This window comes from Peromyscus maniculatus, chromosome 9 (assembly GCF_049852395.1).
Source record: "Peromyscus maniculatus bairdii isolate BWxNUB_F1_BW_parent chromosome 9, HU_Pman_BW_mat_3.1, whole genome shotgun sequence".
NCBI lineage: Eukaryota > Metazoa > Chordata > Mammalia > Rodentia > Cricetidae > Peromyscus > Peromyscus maniculatus.
In genome coordinates this window covers 8,786,963-8,814,019 of record NC_134860.1, presented here as the reverse complement: position 1 = coordinate 8,814,019, position 27,057 = coordinate 8,786,963, and the positions used below count along the sequence as shown (strand labels likewise).

The 27,057-nt window shown below is 46.3% G+C and overlaps 1 protein-coding gene and 1 long non-coding RNA gene across 7 annotated transcripts in view; one reads left to right on the top strand and one right to left on the bottom strand.

Moving 5' to 3' along the window:
- Ogdhl (oxoglutarate dehydrogenase L) overlaps positions 1 to 3,770 on the bottom strand; it is a 27,679-nt gene extending 23,909 nt beyond the window's left edge. The window contains exons 1-3 of one of the 6 annotated variants that reach the window (XM_076544344.1): positions 3,422 to 3,511; positions 2,535 to 2,676; positions 1,440 to 1,513 (exon numbers count right to left, since the gene is read on the bottom strand). The gene's annotated coding sequence lies outside the window, so the exon portion shown is untranslated. Of the gene's footprint in view, positions 1 to 1,103; positions 1,253 to 1,439; positions 1,514 to 1,766; positions 1,948 to 2,534; positions 2,677 to 3,421 lie in introns of those variants that run through there. The other 5 variants (XM_015995642.3, XM_006976727.4, XM_076544346.1 and 2 more) reach the window with 5 other exon arrangements.
- On the top strand, positions 2,033 to 27,057 carry LOC121832173 (uncharacterized). The gene is made up of 3 exons (XR_006075701.2): positions 2,033 to 2,422; positions 18,462 to 18,749; positions 26,956 to 27,057. It is a non-coding gene; the product is annotated as an uncharacterized LOC121832173 (long non-coding RNA).

Here is a 27,057-nt window from a genome sequence, read left to right as displayed (position 1 = left end):
ACAGGCCTGCTTCTGAGATCCCCAGCTCGGGCCCTGGAGCCCACTCAGAAGATCATGTGGGGGCAGTAACCCAAAAAAGGGATGGGCACATAGCCTACCACCTTGGAGGTGAGGCAGGGGTCCTCCAGGCTCTGGGTTGGCTGTGAATGGTCAGAGAAGGCAGAGAAAGGTCCTGGGGTGCAAAGGCTCAGAGATGAGAGGGGACAAGACACATGTCACACTGACCATTGACCAGACGTGACCATTGACTTCCTATGAGTGCAATTTACTGGGTCAGGAATTCCTTCCTCCCAGGCAAAGCCAGAAGGTCAGGAGTCCAGGCCTCGACAGTGGCCCACTTCACAGAAGTGATAACTAAGGCTCTGTGTGGTAGAGGCAGAACCAAAGGCATCCAAGTGATGGATCCCTGCGGCAGCTGCCTTCTCTGGCTCCTGAATGCTGCCTGGAACTCACACTCTGAACAAACACTACCCAAGGCAGCTGTCAGCCCAGGGTACTTACATGCTGGAGGCCACCCAGGTCACGGGAACACAACACTGGGTTCCCTTCACTTGTCAAATCACCTGCCCTTTTGCAAGGAAGAGGCCTGAATGATGGGCAGGCAGGCTTTCGATGGCGAGACTTCCTCAGCCACCTCTCCCCAGGAGGACAGGAGTTTTAAAGGTCCCCTCCGCTCCGAGAGGACCGCCAGGCTCCCCACTCAGACCCACCAAGGCCCCTGCTGGCCCAGGGCCTGGCTACCCCATGTAAAGTGGGACCTCTGTTCTCCCGCTTCACCCAATGGCTATGAGCAGCAGCCCCTCTCCCGGCCCGCTCTGCCCAGCCCAGCCACAGCCTGGACACTGAGCACATCCTTCCTACTGAATACTGACTAATGCTTTTCTGCCTAATGAAACCAAGCCTTGAAGCAGAATACAACCCTAGAACCACTCATCAGAGTCCAGAAGCCCAAGGCCGCTCACACAGCTCAGTAACCCAGAACACATATACTCTAGGGCAGTGGTTCTCAACCTTCCTAACGCTGCCACCCTCTAATACAGTTCCTCGTGTTGTGGTGACCCCCCCTACCCCCAGCATGAATTATTTTTGTTGCTATTTCATACCTGTAATTCTCTTAGTTATGAATCACCATGTAAATATCTGATATGCAACCCCTGTGAGAGGGTTGTTCGACTCCCAAAGGGGTCACAACCCACATGTTGAGAACTGCTGTTTGAGGATCTAACGGGCTCCTGGGTCCTGCTTAGAGTTGGCCCTGAATCAATGTTCCTACGTGTGTTCTGCCAACTGTTCACCAACCGCACCCCTCTACCCTACTCCTGCCACCAGCTAAAAACCAAGTCAGGACACCACTGGCTGGAGTTTCTGCAAGGGATCAAGTCCACCGAAGGGCAGGTATGGTTCTCCTGGGCTGCCTCTCCTCACCCTTGCAAACTCACTTGAGCTGGATGGACAGGTGAGGAGTTCCTCAGTCAAGGAAGAAGGGTCTCTCCCGAGGTGACCTGCGGCAAGCCTGAATAGAGGACAATTCATAACTAGAAAATACATTCCACAGCAGGGGGTGGGGGTAGCAGAACTCTGAACCTCCAGTGCCCCAGGATCCCCTCCCACACATTTCAACCCCTGAGCTCTTAGAGGAGCCAGGCCCCACAGTGAGCCGCCTGAGGCTGGGCCCCCTGGGCGGCAGCTTTCCAAAGGTAAAGCATAGGCCCTCGGGTCAGACAGCTGGGGTCACCACGTGGAGACCTCACAAGAACCCAAACAACCATGGGGGGTCGGCATCCGCATTCTGCACAGCAAGGCAAGCAGACCGTCATGAAAGTAAGAAGGCCTTGTAGTCAGTCAAGGCTGAGGTCACAGTGCTCACTCCTCCTCAGAGGGGTACAGAGACTGGAAGCTGGAGAGTGACCAGCTCTCTGTTCCAGGGCCTGTGTCCTCCTCACAGCAGCAGCAAGATCTTAGGGGCAATGCCCCAGTTGCTCCTTCTGCCAGCTCTACCCCCACAGGGGGATGGGACATTTCAGGCCAGATAGGGACAAGGCCTGGCTGTCTCCAGCCTGGCCCAGGGCAGGAACACTGTGGTTTACAAACACAGAACAGGGTGTGCAGCCAGACACTGCTATGGCCTTCACCCAACCTGGCAGGGGATGCCAGCCGTTCCCACCCCCATGCCAGCTGGGCTGGAGGACCCCAAAGCTCTGCTGGGCTCAGAACCTACAGCCAGAGCCCTAGTTAGCCCTGCTAGGTCCTGCCCATATAGGGTAGGTTGGCAGCAAGGACCCCAACAAAGTGACCTGTGCAAGCTGCTAATGGGGCAGATCTTGGGGGCATCCTCTCTGGAACAGTGTCGCCAAGGAGACCCAACCCAGCCCCAGAACCAGTGCAGGCAAGCTGCCCCTAAGTCTCCTGCAGTGGCGCTCAGGTGAGGCTGCTCCACAATGGCTCCCTTGGGGAAATCAGCAGAGGTCAGAATAGGGAAGCGTCCTCCCAAGACCTCAAACAGCGTGAAGCAACAGCGCTGGCGTTCCCTTTACCTCCTCTTGCACGGGAAACTGGACTCACTGCCCGACTGGAGAACGCAGGACTCCAAGGAGCGAGGCAGGAGGGTGGGTTGGGGTGGGGTTAGAGCTCATTTCCTTGGCTGGGAGGAAGGGCGGGCCAAACCAAAGCCCAGAACTGGGAAAAGTACAGACAAGTGAGGCCTGTTTGAAGGTTACTGGTGGATGTATGGAGAGGAGCTACACATACTGGCTTGGGCTTGCACCCTGTGGGGTTTTAGAGATTTGCAAGGAGGGCATGGCCCCCGGGGTCAGGTAAGGCCTCTTAGGGCCTCAGGGCTGCTCATCCTGAGGGTGGGAGAAGCACCTCCCACAATGGCTGAGATTTCAGACTACTTGAGCTAGGAAATCTGGCCAGCCTCAGTTTCCTCAAATGGGAGCGGAGACCGCAGTTAAAACCATGTATAGGGCCTGTCCCCTCACTGTCCTGGGACCTGGAAGTTGCCTGCGTGTCTTGCGCAACCCTGGAACCTCCTGAACCTCAGTGCAGCTCTGGGCAGCCCCCTCTCCCAGGAAGGGTATCAGGCAGGCTCCTTCCCAGGCCATGGAATGTGGAGAAAGGGAGGGGGTCCGCAGCCTTCCGGCTGGTGACCCAACACTGAGGCCGGAAGCCCCGCTGTCGGGGCGTCACTCCTCCCCACGAAATCTGCACTCGCCTGCCGAAACGCGCAAAGGGCCAGGGGTCCTAGGGAACTCGGCACAAAGTCAAGGGCGAAGCCAAGGTCACGTTTCCCCCACCCCACCCCCGCGCCAAGGGCCCGGCTCAGAGCAGCGGGCAGCGGGCAGCGCTGCCCCAGGACCCGGGAGTGAGGAGCGGAGGGATCGGCTCGCAGGAACGGGGGTCGCGCCGCAGCCGCGCTCACCGGCTGGCCGGGGTTCCGGGCCGCGCGGTCCAGGGGGCTGCGGGTCCAGGGGGGCTGTGGGTCCCGGGACTGTGCCGAGGGGAGCGCGCGCAGAGCGCTGGACCAATTACCTGGGTCACGTGACGCGGCCGCCCACGAGCGCGCACCCCCGGGATTCCGCGCGTCGTGACGTCCTGCTAGACGCCCCGCCCTGTCTGCTGCCCGCGCTGTCCGCGGTGCTGACCTCCTAGATCCGAAACCACATGTGGCCCCCAAAGAGCCAGGCCCCTCCACATGACAAGCAGGAGCCCGGGCCTGTCCTGGCTGAGGGACTGGGGATACTGCTGGGTCCATGAACCCCAGTGTCCTCGACTTGAAACTAAGGAGAATGTGCCAGAATAAAACAGACGGGGGGAGGGGGGATTAATTCCATTCTATGGCCTGTAAAATGGGAATGCTATTAAAAGCTCTGCTGTAAAGCCGGGCGGTGGTGGCTCACGCCTTTAATCCCAGCACTCGGGAGGCAGAGGCAGGAGGATCTCTGTGAGTTCGAGGCCAGCCTGGTCTACCAAGTGAGTTCCAGGAAAGGCGCAAATCTACACAGAGAAACCCTGTCTCGAAAAACCAAAAAACAAAGCTCTGCTGTCTTCAGGCTGTTTGGAAGAAAGGTTGAGGTATTCGTGAAAATGCTTATCACACTACCCATTCACTTTCTGAGTGACTGTGGCCTGGGCTTCCCTCCCCTCAGAGCACCATTGCCACAAACAATGTTAGTGAATATATAGGCAGAACCTGGGGGAAATTTCCCTGCAGCATGTGTAATGCAGGTGGGTGATTCTTAGGTATTGCTGAGTGGTGCGAGTGTGTGCTTTCTCAGGCCAACAGAGCAGTGGTCGCTGCCGGCCGGTGGTGGCGCATGCCTTTAATCCCAGCCGTTCCCACCCCCATGCCAGCTGGGCTGGAGGACCCCAAAGCTCTGCTGCCTTTGGGAGGCAGAGGCAGGTAGATCTCTGTGAGTTCGAGGCTTCGAGGCCAGCCTGGTCTACAGAGCGAGATCCAGGACAGGTCCAAGGCTACACAGAGAAACCCTGTCTCGAAAAACCAAAAAAAAAAAAAAAAAAAAGTGTCACCTCTGCTACGTTTTTTTTACTCCCAGTGACTGTGAGAGGACTCTTAAGTCCTTGTATCTCAGTGTTAACTTTCTAGTTTTTCCAGAATAGCAAATGTGATGTACTTCTTTTATCAATAGTGATTTACAGTTCATGTTGTTTGTCAGTTTATGGTTTTTCTGTTGTATTTCTGCCTTTTTTGGTTTGTTTTTGTTTTTGTATTGGGTTTGGTTTCCTTTATAAGCAGGTAGTCCTGGGACTGGATGCTAATGCAGTCCACCTGTGGCTGGAAACGTCATCCGCTGTCCTCTGCAGTTACTGTAACAGCCCTAATGGCTTCTGCGTTTGCATCCCTGAATCCTTGTCCAGCACAGCAGCCAGAGATTTTTGTAGGGCATCACTTTATGCCAATGCTCTATTCAAAGCCCTCTAATGATCCCCATTCCACTACTAAGATTAAAAGCCAGAATCCTTACATCAGGCATACTACCATGCTTGCAAGAAATGTGTGATGTAATACTGTGTGTGCTAATTAAAGGCACATGCCCACAAAACTGCAATATACATTTCACAAAGAGGAATTTAAAACACATGTCAAATGCATTCTTATGGCTGCCTGTAGATGTAACAGTCTTATTGAACAAGAAACACAGAGCCAAATGCAGAGTTAAAAGCCCAAGAGGTCAGAGCAGTAGCTAAGAGCTGAGCCTAAAACTCTTTCTTACCCCTCACTGCTGCTGCCGTCCTTGTCCTCAGAAAGAGACCTACTTCCTCAGTATACGTCATTTTATTGACTTTCTGTTCTGCCTTCTCATTGGTTGTAATCCCAACCACATGACCTCCTCGTCACTGCCTGTCTATACAGACCTGCAGGTCCTCTATGGTTGGTATTGAGATTAAAGGTGTGTGTCTCCATGCTGGTGGTGTCCTTGAACACACAGAGATCTGCCTGTCATGTGATCGGGATTAAGGGCGTGTGCTACCACTGCCAGACTTCTGCTATGGCTTGCTATTAGCTCTGACCTCCAGGCACTTTTATTTATTAACATACAAATAAAATCACAGAACCATTGCTCTAGGTTTCTCTTGCCTTTCTGCCAGGAACTGACCGTGAGGAAGTGACGGTGCTTGGTGCTTAGCTCAGCCTGGAAGGAGGAAACACTACGATCAAGCAATCAAGAGGCTTTGCTGGATTCCCTAATAGTCTATTCAGTTAGCTCACTCTCTGCATGTACGATCACCTTTCTGCATAGTTGTCTGAGATCCACTGATCCTAAGCAAACTCTTGATAGTTGACCCTGTGTTTTTTTGAGTGTTCAGTCTGAGGGCTCCTATGTCACATATAATTATAACCAAATGAAATTTTTATGCTTTTCTCTTGCTAACCTGTCCTTGGTTATAGGAGTCTAGGCCATCATCCTTTGTGAGGAGCAGGAAAAAGATCATCCCTTTTTTCTTCCCTGTATGATAATAAGTACCTATAATTCCAGCACTGTGGAGGCTAAGGCAAGAGAATCAAGAGTTCAAGGCCAGCCTGGGATACACCCCGAGAACCTGTCTCAAAAAAGCGCCCAGATTCGATCGAGGAGGTTGTGGGCAGTTATGAATGTTCAAGTTTGCTTTTTTGAAATCATTCTCTGGAAACTGGGGGGAAGCTGGAGGGGTAAAAGGTAAAAGTGAATATTGTCCAAGTGGAAGGCAATCATACATTGTTAGAGATGAAACTGGGGCAGATTGGAAAGACAACTGGAAAGAGTCTGGGAGACTGGTGGCTGGCAGAGTAGTGGGCAGGGTGTGAGGAACACCGATTTCTAGCTTTATTGACTGGGGTTCATTGAGCAGGAAAACAAGTGATAGAGGTCGGGAGGCACAGCAGAGAAGTCTACAGCTGGGAGTCAGCAAAGTTGACAAGCCGCAGGGGCAGGAGCCCCAGCAAGTGAGAAGGCTGCATGACCTCCAGTTCGCTCACAGCCCTCTGCAAAGAGCCACATCATGGAGGGGAGGCGAGTCACGCCTAGAATGGGACGGGAAGAGGCTGGCAGCGACAGGAACCACAGCCTGGGAAGCCTGCTGGCTGACTGCCCCCCCTCCCCCAGCCTAATTGTTGCTCCGCTAATTACAGCAATTGAAGCAATTATTTGGGAGCAATCAAGGCTCCCATGAAGGTGGCCGCCATTCTTAGAAGTCTGAAAACTTGTGGCAGAGGCTGGAGCTTGACGAAAAAATCTTGGCAACAGATGCCTGTCTTTTCTTCCTTAGGTGTGGGGTACAGACACACATGTTTATTTATTCTAGCAGTATTAACTAGTTAATTTAGAAATATGAAGTTGGAGAAATGAAAGCCTTCCTTTCCATTCTCCATTTCCCTGATCTCCTGATCTCCATTTCCCCTCCAGAGGCACCACTGGCTAGTCTGGTGAACATCTTCCCAAAATGTTTTCATATATTTGTATACATGTACATATATGCATATACATTTACACAATTATAAAAACATGAAATTATCACACTAGAACATAGGTCAGCAAATGTCCCTTCTGCCCTTTTGAGGATCTTTATTTTAATATTAATATATATAGAACACCTCTTGTATTTATTGGGTATTGGACTCATTGTATAATGACTGCATCTAACTTCTCATTGGCTGAACATTTCCTTTTTTTTTTTCATTTATAGTATAAAAAAAGTTGTGTGATATTTTTTATTGCATTCTGACAGTAAAGCTTGCTTTGGATCAGAGGGCAGAGCTAGCCACTAGCAGACCAAAATTAACCATAGAGGTCTTGGAGGACTGAGGACAGGAAGTGGTAAGGCAGGGTTTAGAGAGGATCTCAGTCCTTTTGGATGGAGGAATGAAAGAGATAGGAGGTCACTGGTGGCTTCTCCACCGCTTGCTTCTATGATCATTCAGGTTCTTACTCCAATATCTGACTCCCGATTTTTATTAATAAAGAATAATTAGATAACACATCAAAAAAGAAAGCAGAAGGCCTCTGTACATTCTTCAGAACACATGCAATCTGTTTAGTAACACTGACTGCTGGAGGGGTAAAGTATGCACATTTGGGGATTTAATGTATAGTCTTTAGTAAGCTCATCCCAATTGACGCTTCCCTGTCAGTGTCCATGAGGAAGTGGGTTTCCTCACACCCTCGCCAAACTGCTGAAAAGCCATCTGCTTTGTTGTTGTTGTTATTGTTGTTGTTTAGCTAGTTAGTTTATTTTGAGATGAACGGTCACTCTGTGGCCCAAGCTGGTCTAGAACTAACGATATGGTTCACGCTGTCCTCAAACTTGCAGCAATCCTCCTGACTCAGCCAACAACCACACATGCCTTTTTTTTAAAACAGTAAGGAGGTTAAGAAGAAAAAAAAAAAAGAACTCATTTTGCTTTAGTTTGCATAAAACAATGACATTAAGAATCTTTTCATATGTGTGTTGTTTTGGGTTTTTTAAAATTGCCTTCTGATAACCTCTGCCCATTTTTTATTACATTTTTCTTTAGATCAGTGTGAACTCTATACATATTCTAGATAACTACACATGGCACGTTACATGCATTATTCCCAGCTGTCACTTGTCCTTAACCTGGTTTCTGGATGCTTTGACTGAGTAGTAATGTATTCCATGCCCGGCTTTGCTTTCTGTTGCTATGATACTGCTGTTAGTATTATGCGGCGCTATGTTATTCATTAAGCGGCACTGTTTACCATTCGAGAAAAGCCACGAGGCACAGCAAAACTCGCTATAAGAGTTTTTTAGGGGAAAGAGAACAGAAGGGGGAGTGCTTAGGCCTATGGAAATGGTCGAACAAGGAGAGAGAGAGAGAAAGAGGAAGAAGAAGAAGGGGGAGGAGTCTGTGACCCGCTTTTTATGAATTCCCCCACACATGCGCATATGGGTTTACATCTCTATGCCATGCATACACATAGATTACGTGATCACGAAGCACATGGATTACGTAGGACGCAAAGCCCTGGAATGACTAAACATCTTGCCTGGACAGCGCATGTGCAGTCATGTAGCTGGGGGAGTGGCCAGGAATTCCAACAACCACATTGACCAAAAGCAACTTGAGGAAGAAGAGGTTTACTGGCTCACACGCCCACATCAGTTACACAATGTCACACTTCTGTGTCACAGTTTATCGTGGAGGGGAGAAACCAAAGCAGGAGCCTGGAGTCAGGGACTGAAGCAGAGACAGTGGAGGAATGCTTCTTACTGGCTTACTCTTCTGGCTTGCTTAGCTATCTTTCTTACACAGCCCAGGCCCACCTGCCTAGGGGTGGCACAACCCACAGTGGGCTGGACCCACATCAATTAGCAATCAAGAAAATACCCACAGACCAATCTGATGAAGGCAATTTCTCGATTGAAGTTCCACTTCCCAGGTGACTCTAATCTGTATGAAATTGGCAGGCACAACTTGTTAAGGGTTAAACTGTGTCCTCCAATTTTATAAGATGAAACCCTAACTCCAGGTAACTCACAATGTCACTGTGCTTAAAGATCAGTATTTAAGGAGGAAAATGAGCTAAAATGAGGACATTGGGGTGGCCCTAATCAAGTAGGACTAGTACCCTTGTAGGTAGAGGGAATTTGGGCACAAACACATGTGAGACCAAAATGAGCCATCTTAGAAATAAGACCAAAATGCTTTCATCCTAAAATTAAGGCCTAAGATTTCTCCTTTTGGGAATAGTTACTGAAACCAGTCAGTTCAGATTCCAGAAACCAGGAAATGTAAAAGTACAGAGTCACAAGATAGTTAGGAGGTAATGGCTGCCGGACTATGGAATGTCCTCTCCCTGGTTTCCAGGGTAACTGACCACAGAAATGCCCCCACCTGAGGGCAGCCAATGAGAAATGATGGCGGGCAACCACTCCCTTAGAAGTAATTTCTAGAAGTCCCTAGAAGCGAGCCAATCAGAATTGTACCCGTACTAGCACCCCTAAATGATGTAACCTTGTGATATTTCCCTTTAAAAGCTGAGCTTGCAGACGGGTGGGCGTTTCCTCCAGCCTCCACTGCGTTGGGTGTATTGGACGAAGTCCTTGCCTAGGCTTGGATATCCAGAATTAAACCTTGCTTTTGCATTCCAGCATGCTTGTCTTTGGTGGTCTCTCTGGGGGTCACGATCTGGGCACAACAAAACAGAGAGGGGAGACCATATGAGATGCAGAGGAAAGATAACCTCTGCCAGCCAAGAGGGGTGGCCTTGGGAGAATGGCCCTGCACTGCCCTACAGATGTGAGGAAATGGGTGTGTGCTCTTTGCACGGTCTGCCTGAGGCACTGCTTTCAGCCTGAGAGCCCCAAGGGGAGGCTGTATGCAGCTCCTGCGCCAGACACAGTTCCGCAACTTCAACCCCACTCAGGGTGTGATTTCCCCTGATTCCAGCTTCCTCTTCCTCCTGGTTACTGTGTCTGTCTGCAGGGGCATTCCCAAGAAGAGCAGGGCAGGCTCCACTCTTCCCTCTGCAGGGGCATTCCCAAGAAGAGCAGGGCAGGCTCCACTCTTCCCTCTTGAAAGGCTTATGTGCCTTTTCTCTTCTCCAACCAGTTCAGTATCTTATTATTTTGAAGAGGAATTTCCAAGGGGCAGGTCACCACTCAGGAGCAAATACTGTCTGCTCTCTTTGGGACTGATTTTGCCCTCACTTTTGTTTTCCTAAGATCAAGGACAATTTTATTAGAATTTAAAAGAGAAACACCCAAGGCAGCCAAGCTATGGCTCTCAGGCAGCCACAGCCTCCTCTAAGGAGGATAATGGAAAAGAAAAAGGGGTGGGGGTGGGGCCATGTAATTTAAGCTGGCGAGGAGGTCAGACACAGGATGGACAGGCAGACAGATGGCAGGGAGTGGTCTTTAGAGACTTAGGACTTGGCCAGCAACCGAAAAAAAGAGACAGATAAAAGAAAGAGGAAAGTTGTGCTTTCCTGAGTCAGGACTTGGAAAGGTGGGCAAACCTAACTGAAGCTCACGGTGGCTGTGCTCTCTTGGGACAGTGCTTGGGGGAGGTATTCTGGAAAGGGAAAGTAAAATGTCTCATTAAAGACAAAAACATCCCACCTATTTCTTTAGCCTGGCTTAATGGGAACCCACTTTCCTGAGGGTGGGCACTTTGCCAGGTGATTGACCTGGCCTAACTGGAATGTTAGGTCCCCATTCAGGCCAGAGATTCTAGTTTGTTGACAAAATGAAATTTTTCCTGAAAGGGCATTTATTGCTGCTCTGTTATGCCCAGATCACAGGGACCCCCAAAAGACCACTGCGGAGACCAAATCTCACATGTAAATGCAAAGAGCCTTTATTTCAAGATCCAGAGCTTGGTCCCTCTGTCTGTCCAACACAGCAGTGAGAGCAGAGAGCCCTGAACTCATGTGGGGCAGAGTGTTTATCATAGCAGAGGTTGGGATGAGGGGATTTCCAGGGTCCAGGACCCTGATTGGCTGACAATTATCTAGGGGTATCTGTAAAACAAAAATAGGTGTGTGTTAGACTCAAGGACATCTGGCCACTTTATCTAATGACTGGACTGTTTGAGGTGTCAGGTGCTTCCTCACTCCTGGGTGGTATCAGTTTAAGGCTTTTCCTGGATCTGGGTGTTGCCTGTCAGTAAGCCTGTCACAGAAGCTGTGTCTGGGCCCTTAAGCCTGTCATGGCTGCTGTGTGGTCAAGCTGTTTTGGGGCCCCTTCACACTAACATTTTCTCATTGGAAGAGTAATCTTTATATCATTCAGGATCCAGATCAGGGATCCGAGCCCCAAACACTTCTGGCATCTGTGGCCTCTGACTCACTCTTCTTTTTGAAGTATCATTTACATGAAGAGTAGAAATACTTTCCATAACAAAATAATGTAAGCACTTTCTCGTGTTACTAAATAGTAAACAGCCATGAGTTTCATGATTGAACATGTATCATTGTATAAACAATTCCTCTAGCACAGATTCCTAAAATGCACTCCAGTGTGAGCCCCCGGCCTGTGGCCTCTGATCAGAAGCCACACTGCTTGCTGTATCACCACTGTGACTCCAGTCCCCACCAGGGTGCCACTGCAGAGCCCGGCTGGCATTTCAGCATTTTAAAGCTTTGCTGTATCACCACTGTGACTCCAGTCCCCACCATGGTGCCACTGCAGAGCCCGGCTTGCATTTCAGCATTTTAAAGCTTTGCTGTATCACCACTGTGACTCCAGTCCCCACCAGGGTGCCACTGCAGGGCCCGGCTCGCATTTCAGCATTTTAAAGCTTTGCTGTATCTAGAACACAGGAAACTGACATCACATATAAGCAGAGTAGCGCTCTGGAAACCAAGGAAAATGGGAGCTGAGCTCTAGGACTCCCAGCACTGGGCCAGGACTCTGTTAACGGGCTGCCAGATTCTGGCCTCCCCATCCCAGTGTTGCCTACTTACATCCCATGTCACCTCCATCCCAAACATCAGCTCCCCCTGCCTGCAATGCTGTCATTCAAGAACAGGCTATACAAAATAATCTTGTAGTAATATGGGACAACTTGGGTGCATTTGAGGCCCACAGAGGCCCTCTTTCTTCTCACCTCAGGTGGACTCCAACTCAGGAGTTATGGTGCCAGATGCTCATTGTCTTGTGGGACTTCCACCGAGTCAGTGGATTCTGCATTCTTCCTTTACACATTCAAAGAGTTAAATTCATGGACTCTTTGAGTTATTCCATAGTCCCCTGATACCTAGTTGACCTTAGAAGCCAAGGACCAAAATATTGTCCCTTTAGGTCCCTCTGTCCTCGTTAGTACAGGCTTCCAGGGGTAGTTATTGAACACCCAGAAGATCAGTTATACCAGTATAGCCATCTGGCATTTTTAGCAGCTGTATAACATTCAGATAAAGGTTGAACAAAACCCAAACACTTCTAAATAAATCTCAACTTTGTTAAGATTCAATTTCGAAGTAGTTACTTTGATTAAATTCAATAGATTTTCTGCCCCCGCCCTACCCAACCACCACCATAAGTTTCTCCGCTGACACAGTAAGTCAGAGCAAGTCGAACTGAAAAGTATAACAATAGGCATATTTGAGCAGAACAACTCCTGGTGGGTTCTCTGATCCCAGAGACAGAGGCCAGAGAAGTCATGCCCACAAATGAAAGCAGGGAGATTTTATAGGTTGTAGGCAAGGGGTGATGATGTGTCTGCCACAAGCTGGGTTTGTGCCTGAGTATGCTCAAAAACTGAGTGCTAAGGCAGGGAACTGGGTGACTGGCGACTTCAAGAGGGGAAGTTGCAGGAGATGCCAAGAATGTGAAACTGTGTTTGGGGGGCTTTTCCTTTGAATGGGGCTTCCTAGATGGTGCAGGGGCAAGCCAGAGGGTCCAAACCAACAAAATTGATATGCACTTTTTTGTCTTTTAAACAGTTATTACAAATGTTACCAAAAAGCAGGATAAATAATAACAGAACACTGTTAATTTAAATAGAGGTTCACTTGAACTTTGTCTTTAGACATTAATAACCTTTGATTATCATATACTCATCACCTCTAAGTCTCACCTTTTGCATACCTTATGTAGCTTAGACCTTCTGTGACTTATTTAGACTTTTTTCAAAGTTTTAAAAAGATTATTTTCTCTCTCTCTGCCTGTCTCTGTCTCTCTCTCTCTCTGTGTGTGTGTGTGTGTGTGTGTGTGTGTGTGAATGCCACATGTATGCAAGTGCCCAGGGAGGCCAGAAGAGTGCATCAGATCCTCTGGAGTAAGAACCAAACTCTTCCTCAGCAAGAGCAGGAAGTATCCCTAACCATCCAGGCACCTTTCCAGTCCCTTGTTTAGGGTTTCTAGCTTTTTCTGCATCTTGTTATTTTGGAAAAGTCTAGCTACCTTAATTCAGGTTAAATATATCTTTATTTCTATATCCTTTTAACATTTCCTTCTTTTATTTGTTGGCTCCTTTTTATTTTATTTTCTTAACATCATGAGGCGTGACAACACTAACAAACAGATTTACCATCTTATTGGAAAAGAGTTAAATCCGAAGTACATACATAGCATAATGTAATAAAATTAGAATAGCTGTATACATATGTTAACCTGTGAAGCTTAAAAAAGCTCCCAAGCAAACTTCATAGAAAACAAAAATCTCCTTGTGTTCAGTGCAGTCCAGGGAATGCTCTACCATAGATGTGCCTTTGGTTTAAATGAGTGAATTTGCCAAATACATAGAAACGTAAGTACTAAATACATAGCAGGTGGGTATTTAAACATCTTTGAATCCATATGCCTAACAGTCAGCAGAAATCAATTAAGGAAGCCCTGTTAAACCATCATGCTCAAGTTACCAGCAAGTGGCCATTGCCTGCTGTCCTGTGTTGGGAATGGGGACTGGTAAGAACAGTCTCTTTCCTCTGATCGTAAAAAGGGAGGGAGCACTTGATTTTGAAGTTGCACCTCTGCTATCTTTAAGGTTTTTTTAGTGTCATGAGCACATGGCAGCTAGCACCTATGACCAAGAAGGATGAGGCTAACAGAAGCGTTTGTCTTTCCCCACATCTAACTTGAGATCCTCCCTGGCTAGAGGATGAGGCTAACAGAAGCATTTTTCTTACCCCACATCCTCCCTGGCTAGACGTGAGAGTGACCGTGCATAGAAGTCTGAAGGTTCAATCAGTGAGCATGTGCCTGTAGTAGAGGCAGGAAAACTATAACTCGGTGAGTTCCCTCCTTCCTACAGAGCGATCAAGCTGTAAATGAATATAATACCATGGTTGATATGTTCTTCTACAGACCATTGTTTTTAATCCTCCAGGATAAATTTAGGCCAATCTCAAGTGCAGAAAAAAAGGTATTTTTTCTCTCTTTCAGGTAATCCTGTCTTTTACTAACACCCGTTTCCCTTTTAAGGTCTGAGCTAAACCGAGACAGTTGAGGGCCTTGTTAGCTGCCATAGGACAAACAGAAGGCAAGGTGGGCCATCTTCCAAACTCCTTTGCTCTCGTCTCCAGCGCATCTGGGGGAATTTCCCCTCCTCGTTTCTTCCTCCCCATGCACAGCCCGGAGGAGAGGAAAGGCTTGTTGGGCTACACTGAAGGAGACCTTTCCTTTCACCTCAGGTCGGCTTTAACTCAGGACTCAGGGTGCCCTGGGCTCACAGTCACACGAAACTTCAACTGGGTCAGTGGCCTCTGAGTTCTTGTTCCATGGACTCAGAATGAAATTCACAGAGCAGGGATGGTGAGTTTGAGGAGGAATGTTTTTAGATCCCAGACTAGACGCTGAGCAGGAGGCCCACAGGTAGTTGGTTTTGCAGACAAGTCCCAGACTAACAGGCTCCAAGCTATCGGGAGCTACCGATGACAGACCTGAAATGAAGGATACACATTAACTGAATGGCTCCCATTCCTACCCTCACACCCCCAAGACCACACACTCCTTCCAAAGAGTGCAAAATCTCTTCTTTCCCTGCTGCCCAAGCAATAGAGCCAACCTGACCACAAGGGTCCTGCTATGGAGTATTCATCAGCCACCTCCATGGTTCTGAAACCTGTAGGAAGTAACCACCACTCTGCCTCAGGCCAGAAGTCTCCTCAGATCCCACTGCCAAGGTGCTGTCTATAGCATTAATAACTCTTCCAATAAATTTCTTATACAAAAGAATAATCCATCACAGCGGCCCAGTCCAACTCCAAATCCAAGAACTTTCAGGTTTACCTTAGATTTATAGGTGGGATCTTAGGGTTTTGGGCAGGGTTCCTGGATAGCAGATGGGTTCCAAGGAATGGGATACCATTGAGTTGCTAATCTGGGGGGCATATTAAAAGATTTACAGCAGAAACTGGGGAGAGGCATGGGGAAAGAGTTGAGCTGATCAGAGCAGTTTGCCCAACAAAGTGTTCTGGTGCCTCCTCTCAATTTTGGACCCATCTCATGGATAGCTTCTAGAAGGGTAAGAGATAGAAAGGAACTTGGCATCTGAACAGTCTCGGGCATCCTGGCTTCCAGCAAGGACATTATTAGAAGTGATGCTTTAGGGTCCCTGCCCCACGTGACCAGTTCATCTCCTGATCTAATCAGTAGGAGGGAATCTTTGGAGACTGGCTGCCTGTCCTTGTTTACTTCCTGCTGCTCTGATAAACGTCATGACCAAAAGCAACATGGGGAGGAAAGGGTCTATTCCGGCTTACAGTTTACAGCCCCTCACTGAGAGAAGTCAGGGAAGGAACGGAAGCAGAGGTGCTGCTCGCCTGCTTGCCTGTGAGCTCACTGGCGTGCTCAGCTGCCTTTCTTACACAGCCCAGGCCCACCTACCTAGGAATGACACCTCTGAAGTGAGCTGGACCCTCCCACATCAATTAGCAAGCAAGAAAATGCCCCAAGACGTGTCCAATCAGATGGAGGCATTTTTTCAATGTATGTTCCATTTCCAGAGCTATGTCTAGGTTTGAATCAAGCTGACAGTCAAACACTACACAGCACACTCCCCACACCGGTCCCCTGACAGCCAGTGAGATGTTTAGAGACATCGGGGTTTGTGATACGGTTGAATTGTTCATATGCTTTATGGATGAGTAGATCTTCACAGTGGGTGCCACAGATGGTTTAAGCATTCACCAGTTAAAAGACAGGGACATCACTTCCTGGTGTTGACCTACGGCCTCATTCACAGAGAATAAATGCATAGGCAATTAATGACCAGGTCATATTAGATAGTCGGATGATTAATTTTTTTAAGGAACTTCCCATTTCTTTTCCAGAGTCTGTTCCATCTTACATCCTCACCCACCAAACATATGAGTGACTCAGTTTCTCCGCATCTTTGCCAACATTTAAGTGCGTGTGTGCAGGTGCACTATCCATCCTGATGAGTACGTCACAATGTTTTATTGTGGCTCTAATTTGACTTTACTGAATGGCTAATGAGTATCTTTTCCTCTGCTGGTTTGTTGTCTGTATGACCTCTTCAAAGGAATGTCTGTTTATGTCAGCTAGCCCTTTTCTAATCAAATTCCCCTCGTCCCTTATTTTCCTTGCTGTTGGATTTGAGAGTTCTGTGGGTAGCCCACACACTGGTCCCTGTCAGACACACTTTTCTCTTAGTCTATGGCTTGTCTATTCATCCTCCTAAAGGGTCTACTGTGCAAATGTAGTTAATTCTAACGTGTCCAACTCGTCATTTATTTCATGGTTTACATTTCTGATGCCTGCGTAAGGTTTCTTTGTTTATTGGGGGATTATCAGTGCAAGTGGAGTGCCCAGGAGGAGGGAGAATATTCCAAAGAGACTTGTGTCTCTCACTCTAGCATCTAGACTACTAAAACAAGGTACAACCCACTCCCACCCCGGGAATTGGGAACTGGAATGTCCCCTGGGATTCTCCTGCTGGGAGAAAGAAAGTATTGAAAGCTCGTACCAGCTTGAGGGTTCCAGTCTGCTGGGAAGACCATGATGGATCGGTCCACACATGACTCAGTTTGCCTAATTAAGCATTCAAATGCCTTCTAATTAAGCTTAATCCTCACATTGGCATCTATAAAATGGACTGGGGGATGTGGGGGTGTGGGGGTATGGGTGTCTCTACATCTCTTTTGACCTCTTTACAGTGTGGCCACATTGGCTAAGTCTCCCTTTCACTATTAATTTGGCTCTTTTATTGGCCTATCAAGGATGGGTGACCAATCTTGGCTTGTTGGAGCAGTGTGAATCCAATAGCATCATGGCCTTGGACATGCAATGCCAGCAAATATTCTGCTACCATATGCCAGCCCCACCCCATCTAAGAAAATTTCACATCACTGTACATCCTGAGTATTTCCTCCCAGTTTTCTCTGAAGGCTGTATTATTTTACATTTAAATCACCCCATCAGTTTTGAGTTAATATTTGTATAAGTAATGAGTCTTAGGTTGAGCTTTTTCTTTGTCTTCCTAGACATGCCCAATCACTCCATCACCATTTGCTAAAACGACTTTCTTTCTTGCTTTTGTACCTTATCTGGGCATATTTGTGTGGCCCTTTTTCTTGGGTTATCTTTATAGAGATATAATTCAAATACTGGTCAAGTCATCCATTTAAAATGTGCTTTTGAGGGGCTGGAGAGATGGCTCAGAGGTTAAGGGCACTGGCTGCTCTTCCAGAGGTCCTGAGTTCAATTCCCAGCAACCATATGGTGGTTTACAACCATCTGTAATGAGGTCTGGTGCCCTCTTCTGGTATGCAAGCATACATGCAGGCAGAACACTGTATACATAATAAATAAATAAATCTTTAAAAATAAAATAAAATAAAATGTGTTTTTGGTGGTGGTACGTGTAGAATCCTCAGAGGTGTGAGAATACACTAAACCTACTACAACTATTTGAGGGTGTCCAAGGTTAGTGGATGCAGGAAATTTGGGGGTGTCTGAGTTCAGAGTCCTCTTGAGACAAGTCCTCTTGTTTCAGGTGGGCTTGACTCTGGAGTTAGGGTGCCAGATGTTGACAGTCACACAAAACATCCACTGAGTCGGTGGCTTCCAGGTTCTTGTGAAAATTTGAGGAATGAAATTCATGGACCATAAAGAGTGAGGGATTTTGTTGTTGTTTTGGTTTGGTTTGGTCTTTTGGTTTTTTGAGACAGAGTTTTTCTGTGTAGCCCTGGCTGTCCTAGAACTCTCTCTGTAGACCAGGCTGGCCTCAAACTCGCAGAAATCTTCCTGCCTCTGCCTCCTGAGTGCTGGGATTAAAGGCACGTGCCACCACTTCCAGGCTACGGGTGAGTTTTATAAGGAGTTTATTACAAAGTCACAGGCTGCAGTTTAAGGGGTGGACAGAAGGAGGTTCCAAGACGTAGGGTCTCGTGGAGTTGCTAGCCTGGGGGCTTTTTAAGGAACTGATGGTGGAAACTGAGGAGAAACACGGGCAGGGGTTGGAGCTGGTCAGTCTAACTGGCACGACCACAGATGTCCAGGTGCCTCCTCACAGTTTTGGTCACATCCTCATGTAGAGCTTCCTGACGGGGATGAGAGAAGAGAAGGGACCTGGGATCAGAACACTCATCTGGCATCCTGGCTTCCAGCTTCCTGCCTGAGCTGCTGCTTTGGAGTCCCTGCCCTGCCTGACCAGTGCCTACGTCCTGTTCTCCTCAGAGTGCGGTCCTCAGCTGACAGGCCTGGGATGTGAGGAGCTGAGCTCCACCTGAAGGCTCCCGAAGTACGCTGACAAGTTCTCCAGGCCACACTGCCATCCACAGGCCTCACTGGCCATCAGCATTGGTCTTGGCCCCAGAGAGCATGTATGAGTTAGGTTTCTGTAACTCTGAAAATACCCGAGATACTCAGTTTGGAGAGAGAAAGTGTTTACTTTGGCTCGTGGCTTCAGTGCTTCTGTGAATGGTGGAGCTGCAGGGTGGGGCTTGAGCAGCCCATCTTGTGGGCAAAGGCACAGCTCACCTCATGGTGAGGAAAGAGAGGAAGAGGAATGACCAGGGTCCCACTATCCCCTTCAAGAGTACCCCCAGCCATCTAAAGATTTCCAACTAAGCCCACCATCTCTTAAAATTTTTCACTGTCTCTCAACAGCACCATAGGAAGGGGGCCAAACACTTAATTCTGTATGCTTTGAGGGATACTCAATAATCCAAACCATTGTAGGGTAGACCAAGGTTCCCCTCCCCAGAAGATGGATACCCTCCTGCCAGCCCCAATCCTTCACAGCCTTCCAAAGACCAGGCAGTGCTGGGAAGCAGTGACTGCAGGCCACTTAGGTACCTGTCTGGAGGCTCAGAAGTTGCCCATCTCCAAGAGTTCACAGCTGGATTCCGGCACTCCCATTGCTTGGGGACCTGCTGACTTACCTCACAGGATTCGGAATTCTCTGGTCCCTCTGAGATAATGTGGACTTGTAGCTAGAGTTTTCCTGCTTTGCCCACAGTCAGGACAAATCTTTGTCACCCGCCAGTCCCACAGCCACTCAGACCCAACCAAGTAAACACAGAGACTTATATTGCATACAAACTGTATGGCCGTGGCAGGCTTCTGTCTAACTGTTCTTTTATCTTAAATTAACCATTTCCATAAATCTATACCTTGCCACGTGGCTGGTGGCTTACCGGCGTCTTCACATGCTGCTGGTCATGGCGGCAGCTGCAGTGTCTCTCCGCCTCAGCCTTCCACTTCCCAGAATTCTCCTCTCTCCTTGTCCCACCTACTTCCTGCCTGGCCACTGGCCAATCAGTGTTTTATTTATTGACCAATCAGAGCAATTTGACATACAGACTGTCCCACAGCATGGACTTCTGAGTCCCTCTGTTGCTTTCACGGAAGGAAGCATCCCTGCTTGCAGCCTGGGTGGTAATCTCCTGGTTAGTCCTAGGAGACAAGAGGCCCAGTCCTCGGCAGTCTCTCCGGTCCTTACGACTTGCCACAGCCCCCTTTCCAACCATAGGACTTGGGATTCCCTGTGGCCCGGTATCTCACAGGTGAACCCTCTCATTCCAGAACAACTCCTTGACCACATGTGTACCTGGTCCAGCCTAAGATGAGGGGTGGTGGTCCTGGAGGCACCTTGGTAGTGGGTACTGAGAGGGTAAGAGTCAGCATGTCTTCTGGGAGCTTAGAGCCTAGAGCCAGCTGCCCCCCACTGGGGTGCAGGGGTGACTCCTGTCATGTACTTGAGACCAAAATCACTATTTGCTCAGGACCCTTGGAGTGCAAACTGAAGAGTCACCCAAGAAGCCCTTGCTTTGGGGACGGGTTCAGGGTGTAGCTCACTCACTTGTAGCTAGTTCCAGAACAGCCTTAAGCCCTGTAGAGGGTAGATGACAAGACAGAGACCCGAGGAGGGGACTGGGAAATGCTGAAGGGACTGGCAAAGCAGGCAGAAGCAGGGTCTCCTCAGTGAGTTCGCTCTAGTGTCAAGACTTCTCTCCCCGCCCCTTTTGTTTTGTTTTGTTTTATTTTTAGCTTTTCAAGACAGGGTTTCTCTGTGTAACATCCCTGGCTGTCCTGGAGCTTGCTTTGTAGAGGCTGGCCTTGAACTCACAGAGATCTGCCTGCCTCTGCCTCCTGAGTGATGGGATCAAAGGCGTGTGCCACCACCACCACCACCACCACCACCACCACCACCACCACCACCACCACCCCCTAAGACTTTCTTAATTACAACATCAAGAAATGCTTGTTATAGAAGTTCAAAGGCGGCCGGGCGGTGGTGGCGCACGCCTTTAATCCCAGCACTAGGGAGGCAGAGCCAGGCGGATCTCTGTGAGTTTGAGGCCAGCCTGGGCTACCAAGTGAGTCCCAGGAAAGGCGCAAAGCTACACAGAGAAACCCTGTCTTGGAAAACAAACAAACAAACAAACAAAAAAGAAGTTCAAAGGCATAGAAAATTAGAAAAAATTTCATATTCTCGCTCAAACTCAATTAGTTGAGTTTATAATGTAACATTTTCTTTTGCCTTTGTTACGGTTTTCAAATGCTCGACAAAGCTGTAGATGTTATTTTCCCAATTCCAGTCTCTCTTCACTTAAGTGAAGACCAGAAGGCATTCTCACCAGGTAATGAACTTCAGGGTCAGCTGAACATCAGCACTGAAGAGGTCACTCAAGATCTGACCTGCCAGGTTTAATGTAGGTCCCGAGTCCCAAATTATTCCAGTGAATCTGCAAACTATAAATGCCAGTGCTACCTGGTTCACTTGCTGTAACAGGAGCTAAGGCTGGCTCCCTCACACGCAAAACCCTATTCTGCTCTGAAAACTCTTGAGGCAAGTGTGAGCAGAGTAACTTAGAAACCCCAGCAGGATAATTAACTTCCAGTGGAAGCGAGGAGGAGGTGTGGGCTGCAGTTGGTTAGTAAGACTGGGCCAGGCTCCTGTGTTCTATGAAGTGTGTGGGCTGGAGATGAGGGCCTTAGGGAGTAATCAATGCCATTGTTGCGTGAGCTTAGATTTATTTCATAAACAAGCACTGAGCTACTGAAATATCAGATAGAGGCAATGCCTTGCTATTTAAACTAAGAAAAGATTGCAATTCATTCTCTATGGTTGTCCCAGAAGAGGTCAGGACATGTTTGCTATCATCCACAATGGGATGACAGCAAGAGAGAAGGCCTTTGTGGACCCCTCAGGAAACAGCTGCCATGTTTCTGCCCCAGAGATACAGGAGTGGATTGCTCAGCATCTTCCACGAGTTCAGCTGCATCACTGCCTCTAGGCTGGCTATTGAGGATGTGGTCCAGAAGCCTGGCACCCTGGCATCACTTGGGAGCCTGTCAGCAACACAGGACCTCAGTCTAGATTTACCCAAGTAGACTCCACATTTCTCTAGCATTCCCTTTCATGTACACATTAGATGCCAGAGGCACTGTTTATATATATATATATATATATATATATATATATATATATATATATATTTATTTATTTATTTATTTTACAATACCATTCAGTTCTACATATCAGTCATGGGTTCCCCTATTCTCCCCCCTCCCACCCCCTCCCCTTACCCCCAGCCCACCCTCCATTCCCACCTCCTCCAGGACAAGTCCTCCCCTGAGGACTGTGATCAACTTGGTAGACTCAGTCCAGGGAGGTCCAGTCCCTTCCTCCCAGACTGAGCCAAGTGTCCCTGCATAAGTTCCAGGTTTCAAACAGCCAACTCATGCAATGAGCACAGGACTTGGTCCCACTGCCTAGTTGCCTCCCAAACTGATCAAGCCAATCAACTGTCTCACCTATTCAGAGGGCCTGATCCAGCTGGGGGCCCCTCAGCCTTTGGTTCATAGTTCATGTGTTTCCATTCATTTGGCTATTTTTTTTAATAATTGAGTAAAACTGAAATTTATTATATGCCACAGTCGTCCTAGGGACCTCCATGCTATATATATTGCCTCTATGGTTCTATGGGTTGTGGTCTGATTGTTCTTTATTTTATATCTAGAATCCACCAATGAGTGAGTACATACCATAACTGTCTTTCTGGGTTTGGGTTACCTCACTCAGGATGATTTTTTCTAGTTCCATCCATTTGCCTGCAAATTTCATGCTTTCATTGTTTTTCTCTGCTGAGTAGTACTCCATTGTGTATATGTACCACATTTTTTTCATCCATTCTTCCGTTGATGGGCATCTAGGTTGTTTCCAGGTTCTGGCTATTACAAATAGTGCTGCTATGAACATAGCTGAGCATGTATCTTTATGGTATGAATCAGCATTCCTTGGGTATATGCCCAAGAGTGGGATGGCTGTGTCTTGTAGTTCGATTCCTAATTTTCTGAGAAACTGCCATACTGATTTCCACAGTGGTTGTACAAGTTTACATTCCCACCAACAGTGGAGGAGTGTTCCCTTTGCTCCACATCCTCTCCAACATTGGTTGTCATTGGTGTTTTTGATCGTAGCCATTCTGACAGGTGTAAGATGGTATCTCAGAGTCGTTTTGATTTGCATTTCTCTGATGATTAAGGATGTTGAGCATTTCTTTAAATGTCTTTCAGCCATTTGTAGTTCTTGTTTTGTGAATTCTCTGTTTAGCTCTTTAGCCCATTTTTTAATTGGACTGTTCAGTACTTTGATGTCTAGTTTCTTGAGTTCTTTATATATTGTGGAGATCAATCCTCTGTCAGATGTGGGGTTGGTGAAGATCTTTTCCCAATCTGTTGGCTGTCTTTTTGTCTTATTGACTGTGTCTTTTGCCCTGCAAAAGCTTCTCAGTTTCGAGAGGTCCCATTTATTAATTGTTGTGCTCAGGGTCTGTGCTGTTGGTGTCTTATTTAGGAAATGGTCTCCGGTGCCAATGCGTTCAAGAGTGCTTCCTATTTTCTTTTCTATTAAGTTTAGTGTAACTGGATTTATGTTTAGGTCTTTGATCCACTTGGACTTGAGTTTTGTGCATGGTGACAGATATGGATCTATTTGTAATCTTTTACATATTGACATCCAGTTATGCCAGCACCATTTGTTGAAGATACTTTCTTTGTTCCATTGTATAGTTTTGGCTCCTTTGTCAAAAACCAGGTGTTCATATGTGCATGGATTAATGTCAGGGTCTTCAATTCGATTCCATTGGTCCGTATGTCGGTTTTTATACCAGTACCAAGCTGTTTTTATTACTATAGCTCTATAGTAGAGGGATGGTGATGCCTCCAAGGGTTGCTTTATCGTATAGGATTCTTTTAGCTATCCTGGGTCTTTTGTTTTTCCATATAAAGTTGAGTATTTTTCTTTCCAAGTCTGTGAAGAATTGTGTTGGGATTTTGATGGGGATTGCATTGAATCTGTAGATTGCTTTTGGTAAGATTGCCATTTTTACTATGTTAATCCTACCTATCCATGAGCATGGGAGATCCTTCCATTTTCTGATATCTTCTTCAATTTCTTTCTTTAGAGATTTAAAGTTCTTATCAAAAAGGTCTTTCACTTGTTTAGTTAGTGTTATCCCAAGGTATTTTACATTATTTGTGGCTATTGTAAAGGGTGATGTTTCTCTGACTTCTTTCTCAGCCTTTTTATCATTTGTGTATAGGAGGGCTACTGATTTTTTTGAGTTGATCTTGTATCCTGCCACTTTACTGAAGGAGTTTATCAGCTGTAGGAGTTCCCTGGTAGAGTTTTTGGGGTCACTTATGTATACTATCATATCATCTGCAAATAGTGAAAGTTTGACTTCTTCCTTGCCAATTTGTATCCCTTTGATCTCCTTTTGTTGTCTTATTGCTCTAGCTAGAACTTCTAGTACTATATTGAATAAATATGGGGAGAGTGGACAGCCTTGTCTTGTTCCTGAATTTAGTGGTATCGCTTTGAGTTTCTCTCCATTTAATTTGATGTTTGCTGTTGGCTTGCTATAAATTGCTTTTATCATGTTTAGAAATGTTCCTTGTATTCCTGATCTTTCTAAGACCTTTATCATGAAGGGGTGTTGGATTTTGTCAAAGGCTTTTTCAGCATCTAGGGAGATGATCATGTGGTTTTTTTCTTTCAGTTTGTTTATATGGTGTATTACATTGACTGATTTTCGTATGTTGAACCATCCTTGCATCCCTGGGATGAATCCTACTTGGTCGTGATGGATGATTGTTTTGATGTATTCTTGGATTCGGTTTGCCAATATTTTGTTGAGTATTTTTGCATCAATGTTCATGAGGGAGATTGGTCTGTAGTTCTCTTTCTTTGTTGCATCTTTGTGTGGTTTGGGTATCAGGGTAATTGTAGCCTCATGAAAAGAGTTTGGTAGTGTTCCTTCTGTTTCTATTGTGTGGAACACTTTGAAGAGGATTGGTATTAGTTCTTCTTTGAAAGTCTGGTAGAATTCTGCACTGAAACCATCTGGTCCTGGGCTTTTTTTGGTTGGGAGACTTTTGATGACTGTTTCTATTTCTTTAGGGGTTATTGGTCTATTTAAATGGTTTATCTGGTCTTGATTTAATTTTGGTATGTGGTATTTATCCAGAAAATTGTCCATTTCTTCCTGGTTTTCCATTTTTGTGGAGTACAGGTTTTTGAAGTATGATCTTATGATTCTCTGGATTTCCTCATTGTCTGTTGTTATGTCTCCCTTTTCATTTCTGATTTTGTGAATTTGGGTGCTCTCTCTTTGCCTTTTGGTTAATTTGGCTAGTGGTTTGTCTATCTTGTTGATTTTTTCAAAGAACCAACTCTTTGTTTCATTGATTTTTTTGTATTGTTCTCTTGTTTTCTATTTCGTTGATTTCAGCCCTCAATTTGATTATTTCCTGGCGTCTATTTCTCCTGGGTGAGTTTGTTTCTTTTTGTTCTAGAGCTTTCAGTTGTGCTGTTAATTCATTGGTATGGGATTGCTCCATCTTCTTTATGTGTGCATTTAGAGCTATGAATTTTCCTCTTTCATAGTGTCCCATAAGTTTGGGTATGTTGTACTTTCATTTTCATTGAATTCTAGGAACTCTTTAATTTCTGTCTTTATTTCTTCCTTGACCCATTGATGTTTCAGGTGGGCATTATTCAGTTTCCATGAGTTTTCTATAATTTTTCTATAATTTTCTATAATTTTTGTTGTTATTGAGGTCTAACTTTAAGGCATGGTGGTCTGATAAGATACAGGAGGTTATTCCAATTTTTTTGTATCTGTTGAGATTTGTTTTGTGTCCAAGCATGTGGTCAATTTTTGAGAAGGTTCCATGGGGTGCTGAGAAGAAGGTATATTCTTTTGTGTTAGGATGGAATATTCTGCAGATATCTATTAGGTCCATTTGAGTCATAACATCTGTTAGGTCCTTTATTTCTTTGTTAAGTTTCAGTCTGGTAGATCTATCTTTTGGTGAGAGTGGTGTGTTAAAATCTCCCACTACTAATGTGTGGGGTTTGATGTGCGTTTTAAACGTTAGTAGTGTTTTTTTTATGAATGTGGGTGCTTTTGTATTTGGAGCATAAATGTTTAGAATCGAGACTTCATCTTGGTGGATTTTTCCCGTGATGAATATGTAATGTCCATCCTGGTCTCTTTTGATTGATTTTAGTTTGAAGTCTATTTTATTAGATATTAGGATAGCTACACCAGCTTGTTTCTTAGGTCCATTTGCTTGGAAAACCTTTTCCCAGCCCTTTACTCGGAGGTAGTGTCTGTCTTTGGAGTTAAGGTGTGTTTCTTGTATGCAGCAAATGGATGGGTCCTGTTTTCTTATCCATTCTGTTAGCCTGTGTCTTTTTATAGGTGAGTTGAGACCATTGATATTGATGGATATTAATGACCAGTGATTGTTAATTCCTGTTATTTTTTTTGGTTGTGTTGTGTTATCCTTCTGTGGTGTATGTTGGTGTGGGATTATCTATTGCTTGATTTTTCATGGCTGTGTTTAGCTTCTTTGGGTTGAATTTTCCCTTCTAGTGCTTTCTGTAGGGCTGGGTTTGTGGACAGGTATTGATTAAATCTGGTTTTATCCTGGAATATTTTGTTTACTCCGCCTATGGTGATTGAGAGTTTTGCTGGGTATAATAGTCTGGGTTAGCATCCGTGGTCTCTTAGTGTCTGCATGAGGTTTGTCCATGATCTTCTAGCTTTCATAGTCTCTATTGAGTAGTCTGGTGTTGTTCTGATGGGTTTGCCTTTATATGTTACTTGGTCTTTTTCCTTTGCAGCTTTTGATATTTTTTCTTTGTTCTGTGTGTTTAGTGTTTTGATTATTACGTGGCGAGGGGACTTATTTTTTGGATCCAGCCTATTCGGTGTTCTGTAAGCTTCTTGTATCTTCATAGGTATTTCTTTCTTTAGGTTAGGAAAGTTTTCTTCTATGATTTTGTTGAATATATTTTCTGGAGGCACTGTTTTTAATAAGCCAAACATCCTGCATCCCTGTACAGAAAAATGAAGCTTGTCAGAAAAAAGGACACTTCAAGGGGGTCAGCTTGGTGGCTTAACAGTAAGTGAGCTCATCTTTACATTCAATAATTCCATTTGGAAGAATATCTTTCCTTTTGCCCCCTCCCAGGAGGTAATTATTTCTCTCCCAATTACTACTGTGCAGCATTTTCTATTATGACTTCTGTGGATGGTCACAGGTGTGAAGATGAGATGTGAAGGCCATGCCTACGTGTGATTCCCAGACAAGCCATTTCTTCTTACGAAG